Source organism: Capsicum annuum, chromosome 11 (assembly GCF_002878395.1).
Source record: "Capsicum annuum cultivar UCD-10X-F1 chromosome 11, UCD10Xv1.1, whole genome shotgun sequence".
Classification (NCBI taxonomy): Eukaryota; Viridiplantae; Streptophyta; class Magnoliopsida; order Solanales; family Solanaceae; genus Capsicum; species Capsicum annuum.
This window is the reverse complement of record NC_061121.1, coordinates 224,417,805-224,425,343: the sequence shown is the minus strand read 5'-3', so window position 1 is coordinate 224,425,343 and position 7,539 is coordinate 224,417,805.

Here is a 7,539-nt window from a genome sequence, read left to right as displayed (position 1 = left end):
GGATGTCTTAAGTCAAGACATCCTACCTACCCAAGTTATGAGAGAATCAAGTCACGGGTATTTCAAAGGATTGGAAAGAGAAGGACTATGCCGAGTTGGAGAGTCGAGTGAGTTTTCAGTCCGCGGCTCTGTTATTACATCAAAAATGAAAATTACAAGTTAAAAACATAAATGAAATTACAAAATCCTATCTATGCAGCTTCTTCTGGACTTTTGACTTGAGTTTCATTACCCTATTCTTCAGGCGGGCTCCTGACTTTCAATTTCATCAACTTGTTGTTTGGCTTTCAATTGTTTCACCTCGTTGCTTAACTTTCAATTTCCTTACCCTATTCTTCAGGCGGGCTCCTGACTTGATATTTTTCAATCTGCTAACTTTCAACTTTTCACGTTGTTGCTTTGTTTTCAACTTCTTCACCTTGTTGTTTGACGTTCAACTTCTTCACTTTGTTGCTTGACTTTTCATTTCTTCACCCTATTCTCCAGGCGGGTTCCTGAAATCACATCAAAACTAAAAAAAAAATTATCCTAAACAAAGAAATACATTTTCTATGAGTTAATTGGAATGACTCGACTAAAAGGTACGTCTTATAGGAATCAAAGGCAATGACTCGACTAAAAGGTACGTCTTATAGGAATCAAAGGAGCGACTCGACTAAAAGGTACGTCTTATAGAAAACAAAGGGAATGACTCGACTAAAAGGTACGTCTTCTAGGAATCAAAGGGAATGACTCAACTAAAAGGTACGTCTTATAGGAATCAATAGGAATGACTCGACTAAAAGGTACATCTTATAGGAATCAAAGGGGATGACTCGACTAAAAGGTACGTCTTATAGGAATCAAAGGGGATGACTCGAATAAAAAGTACGTCTTCTAGGAATCAAAGGGAATGAATGGACTAAAAGGTACGTCTTATAGGAATCAAAGGGGATGACTCGACTAAAAGGTACGTCTTATAGGAATCAAAGGGGATGACTCGACTTAAAGGTACGTCTTATAGGAATCAAGACTTAAGTTAAGAAGTTCATTACCTAAGAAGCAAAATTCGAATTACCCAATCAAGGAAGTGTGTTTTCTTACCAATGTTGTTTGAATTATCAAAACAATGAAGTGTGTCTCCTTACCAATGCTGCTTGAATTACCAAAAAAGGAAGTGCATCTCCTAGAGATCTTGAATTATGAGTTTTACCATGGTTTTAATTACCAAACCTGTGCAATAACCTTGCCTCTTGCATTTGTTGAGGTGAGAAATTACGGCCTTTGATGTTTAGGCTCTGAAATCCTTGATCTGAATAGAACCTGTATTCCTATTACATACAAAGAAAACTTGTGAGTTTAAAAACATGGTGGCTAGTTTGTGGCTTTGGCTTTTGAGGCAATTGCTCCTGCCCCCGTCACATTTAGCTTTGCTTCCAACCATTAGCATATGTCATTGAGTTGCTGTATCATTGACCCAAACTCAGCTTATTAAAAGTGACTTTGAAACAAACACAGTATTTCTTCTTTGTCGTGTTTCTTAAATAAACCCTTTGAACCTTGGTATTTCCATGAGTTCCCCGACTTCTCTATTGATAAAACTTTCTGCATGCCCTTTTTGGGATCACAATCATGTCTCTTTTATGTGCTAGCTTTTATCTTGCTTTGTGCAATTAAAGAAGCTGGTAGCCAGTTTTGAAATCTTTTCTCACTTATTTTGACACGGACTTGACTCAAAGACAAGAAACAAAAAAAAAAGAATGACAATTTTTGTTTTGATAACGGACTCAAGAAAGATAAAATTAAAATAAAGAGAAGAAAGAAAAGACAATGAATGTCCCTTTTTAAAACAAAGAAACAAAAAATTCATCTAAAAATGACAGTCAACACTAATGATTATGCCATGCATTTTGGATTAAGCAGCTTGATCTTTTCATCCAAACTTTCTACCCATTGTAGTTGAGTTAATGGCCTTGAAACTGAGTTACTTTCTTAGGTCAATTGTATTTAAGACCCCATTCGGATAATGGCTCCTTGAAGGGTTTTCGCCAACAAGCTTCTTTCATTTTCTCTCGGCTCACTATCGCCTTATGGTGCCCGTGAGGATTTTCAACAATAAGACTCTCTCATTTTTATTTCTCTCAACTTGCCATCGCCTTATGGTGCCCGTAAGGTTTTTCACCAATAAGACTCTCATTTTTATTTCTCTCTTGATTCCCTATGCTGAGGAAAACAAATAGTTCCCAAATGCATCAGCATATCCCTTGCATGCTCCTCCTTAACATCCTCAAAGATTGATTTGAAGGTCTTTCTTTGGTTGTAACTTGGATTTTGGATAAGGTTAGAAAGAAAGGATGTCATGGGACCCAAACGACACTTGAAGTGGGGTAGGACTTACAACTTTTGGAATAGACTCAAACAATGAGGATTAACTCATGCCCCGGTTTCTTTTGACTGGGTGACTCTAAATTGTTTATTTGGTTAGACCGAGCCCTGAGTAGGGCAGCCTACGTATCTCACCCCCGAGAGAGGAGAATCAGTTCATGCATAGTTTTGGCAGCTTGTTCTTTCACTTGATTCTATTTTTTTTCTTTTGTTGACTCTTTTGTCTTTGAGACTTTTCTGACTTTATTTTTCTTGACACTCATCTTTTCTTTCTTTGTCGACATATTTTTTTGAATTTTGTTGACTCTTATCCTGGTTCCAAAAGAGGGGTATGAAAGAAAATAACATTAAGGCCCAAATAGGGGTAAACAAAGGATGACACAGTGTTTGGATAGTAGAATGAAATGCCTTCATTATATCAATTCTTGAAAATGCTAGTACATAGCATGCAATACGAAAGTGCACGATCAAGATCACTTATGAAATATTTTACAACACTAACTTGCCCCGAGCATGTGTGCCACCTCTTTTTCTACACTTGCCCAGCATACAACTCCACTTTGTTGCACATTCCTCATGCTGAAGGACTCATGACTTCGTGGAGCTAATTTTCTTCCTATTCCTCTTGATAGGATCACGTATACACTGTTTGACCTAATTAAGACATGTCTTTCAATTGATGACCAAGTTATCCTTGCGATTCTCAAAAAGTCTCAATTTTCAAAGGGCTTCAAGTTGATCACCAAATGCCCCAACGCTCTATTTATTTTCTCAGATACTCTCTTTTCCTAAATTTAACTCTCTAATTCAATGCTTCATGATTAAGCTAGATTTTAAGATTTGAATGAAAATTCCATAGGCATGTCATATCACGAATCAACATAAAGTGTGTATAAAGAAAACAAACAAACAGCACATATTTGAAACACAAAAGAAAACGGACACTTCATTTAGTTGAAATAAAAGATAAAAGGGTTTGAACATAAATGACAAAGGGACAAAACAAGATAGATCCTAAACTAAAAGCCTGAAATAATTTGAAAAACAGAAAAGAAAACAAAAAAAACTACCAGACCTCTTCTTAGTAGGGAGAGGGGTGACTTTTCAATTGCTCAGCCTGACATATTAGCCGCTGGTTTGTATATCAACATGACTGGAGCTTCTATCACTGTCAGACACATTTTCTTCAACAAATAAGCTCTGGATCCCCATGCTTAACTCATTACCTCCCATATATTATGTAGTACCGTGTGCTGGTAAAGAACTCTGTGGGATGGTCGAAGGGCTAATGTTTTGCACCACAAATAATTTATCTTGAATTATGTTTTCTATTCTCTTTTCAAAGTGTGACAATCTTCAGTACTATGACCCTGAACATTAGAATGATATGCACATCGCACATTAGGATTAAATTTTCTTGAATGCGGGTCAGGAGTATACCCAAGGAAAGGAGTGATCATGCCCTGCTATACCAATCTCCAGAATAAACTGGCATAGGATTCCCCAATAGGAGTGAAATTATATTTTTCCTTCCTCCTCTTTGCGAACTCTAGCCTCGAATAAAATTTGGATTTAGAGGTCCTTTGGTAAATTTGTAGGGGTCGAGGACGATATTGAGGGACAGGTGCATGCCATTGTGGATAAGAATATGGATGAGCATACAATTGTGCATTATTCACAGGATATCGAGGAAGTGGAATAGGATTTCTTGGATTTCGAAGAAAGAAACCTTGTTGTAAGTGGTTATGTGGATCTGATATGTAAGCTCGGGATTGAGGCTGACAGTATTGGTGGGTTGGACCTCTCAAACACAGCTTTGGCCCTGTCATGACAATAGGTGCATTTTATTTTTTCTTTCCTTCAGTTTCCCTTGGTTGATTGCAATGTCATCCCGAATGTTTCACAGAATCCTTCTGTCCATCAGGCTCCCCAAATTTTGATGTCTCAAAGCTGGGAGGAAGGTTAACACTTGAAGACATACCCCAATTTTTATATGAAACATCTTCATAGCCCATAAGTCCAGGGGAATTTTTCATATCATTTTCTATACTCTTCACTTTCCCAACCTTTTTATCTGAATCTTTTGGCATACTAGGCTTCTCAGTAAGAAATTTTGGCGGTTCACTTAACTTAACTGTAAGCTCAAGAGTATACCAATGATCATCAACAGTATTGAATGTGGAGTCACTAGTGGACTGGGGAAGCACAATCGTTGGATTGATAGACAAAGTGGAAGCCTTAGTAGAAGGTTGAGCAATAAAAGCACAGACAGTATATGGTGTTGTGAATGTGGTAGACTTATACTGAGGAGATAAAGAAAGAGTGGTGGAAGTGTTTAGGTGTATTTGATGTGGAATGGATTCTGAGGCATGCTGTGGTGCATCAACAATATTAGAAAACTGACTTTGCGATTTTGGTGGAAGACTCAAGGTATTTGAAGGGTCAAAAGTGGGGAACGGAGGTGGAGGCAGCCCACTGGCCCAAGCTCGGTAAATTCCCATCATTTGTTGTCTCAGTCTCAAATTCTCTTCCTTTAAAATCTCAATTTCCTGATTCTTTGTTTCATCCATGATGCCACTCTCTATATCCTTGTTGGACACAACTAACCCTTCCTTGGATTTGGTGTGATATGGAGGACCATCCAGGAAACCACAAACCAACCACCTTAAACTAACTGAACAAGAGGCAACAAATATGTTAGAGTTCAACATTTTTCAAAACCCCTTTTTTTTTCTTGAAAAAAAAAATCACCAAACCCTAGAAAGGCGCCTACGTATCTCATCCCCGAAAGGGGAGAATCAGGTGTTCGTAGTTCATGAAGTCTTGCTAAAATGGCCAATTAAACTCTTTTTCCTTTCTTTTTCTTTTTCTTGAAACTTTAAGAAGAAAAGAAAAATGACAAATTGTCAAAAGAATAGACGAAAATCTTTTTTGAATTTTTCAGCTTTAATAACCTATAAAAAATGAAACCTATAATTACCAAAGAAACTCTTTTTGGGTTTTCAATTTTGCACTTCATACGAAAATGAAACTTGAACATATTAAAGGAAAATCTTTTGTAGTTTTCTTTTATTGATGCATATGACACATACTCTAAATGAAGAGTGAAAAAAATATTTTTAGATTTTTGAAATAAGATAAACCAAAAATGAAACCTACGACAATTGAGGAAAATATTTTTTTTTTTTGTATTTTTCTTTTCAAGACATGTATGAAACACGTACTCTAAATGAAGAGTCAAGAAAATCTTTTTTGGATTTTTTAAATAAGATCCCTAAACCAACAATAGGCTACCTATGTATCTCACATCCCGAAAGAGGAGAATCAGGGGTGCATAGTTCGTCCATATTGGAAAATTAATGATTAAATAACAAGCTAGACCCTCACTTAACAGATACGACCAAAGACAGACGATGAACCATGTTAATAAATCTTTTGAGTTTTCATTTTGATACTTCACAGAAAAATGACATCAACAACTATGAAAGAAAAATCTTTTTGGTATTTTCGTTATACGAAATGTAAAAAATTTCTAACATTTTTTTTTTGCATTTTTCTTTTATAAACACATCCTATGAATGAACAAATCTTTTTGAAGTTTTCGAATTGTGAGTGCATGCTAAGCGAGACAAAGGAAAATCTTTTTGATGTTTTTGAGAAAATGAGTGCGGGAGGTAAAAAAGTCATTTTGAACTTTGGAATTTTGAAAAATAAAAGCCATAAAAAAATCTAAAAACTACGAAACTCTCTCTTTTTTCTTGTTTTTTTTTCATTACCCACACACTTTACTTCTAACACATGTTTTTCCCAAATCAGTCTGTCAAATGACCATGTTATCCTCAAAGATGCAACATTTAGCACGTAGGGATGCTTTAGAGGTGAGTCTCCTACAAAGGACCAAGTGGGCTCTGCTAGGTCTCAATATGATGCATATAAGCATGACCTAAAGGCTGACCTACGTTGGGGTTCACTAATAAGGGTGTTCGGGGGAGCGTATGGTCGATAGTGGCTGCTTTGCTTTCCACCTACTCCATAACACCGACGACTCCCCCCCCCCCTAAAATAAGGGTGAATCGACTAAAGGTCGTGTATAACACGTGTACGACAGACTTGTTGTAGAAAGAAGGCCTGGGGGTAGACACATGATGCCAGATATAAAAGCGATAACATATAGGATAAATAATGTACACAAAGAGCACGAAAATGCACAACAGTGATAACAATAACACAAACATTAACCACAAACAATGTTTATACACCCATAATGCCAAACAAAGCCGATACGACTCCAAAAATAAGACCAAATTTTGAAAAGATCCCCAGCAGAGTCGCCAGAGCTGTCACACCCATTTTTTTAACTCCAAAAAGATATGTTTTAAGGGTCGAAAGGGTTTTAATTATTAAAGTGACAAAAGATGAAAATTTGTTTCAAAAAAGGATTCTTTTTACCTTCAAAACTCAGAGTCGCCACTTGGCATAATCTGGTGTGCCAAGTCACCTTTGGTAAATCCTTTTCAAAATGATTTTGACTCTTTTAAACTGATCCGCGAACAGAGATTCCGATTAAGGAATTCTGTTTACCGAGAGGAAGGTGTTAGGCACCCCTCGGTCCCGTGGTTCGACCACGGTCTCTTGGTGAAGCATATCGGCTAATTTTGACACTACAATTATATAAACCACACAAAAGCACGCAAAACAATCAATCAACAAACAAAACAATCTAAAATTTAGTGTCCAGTCCAATTATACAGTCCAAAACAAAAAATACGAAAATATAAACCTACTCTAAATTAATTCTAGACTAATGCTCTACCCAACGCCTCGGGCCTTCATCACGAACGTCCTCCGGGTACATGATACCTCGGGGCATTCCCCGGTGAATAAATATATACAGATACTTCGGGGCATTCCCCGGCCAAATTATACAATTGATTCAAAAGTAATAAAATCAAACCATTCAATCAAATTTCAAACATTCAATCAACCCACAATCTCTAGATTTGTCTACCCGACCTACGTCTTGCCTATTCCAATTTGCGTATCTTGATACTACCAAATTCAATCAACGTTTATTTCAAGTCAAACAACTAATGAATCAAACTAATCAAAATTCACTAATTATATCAAGTTTTCAATTCTCGCCCCACTTATTCCCACATGAATTCAAATCTTTCA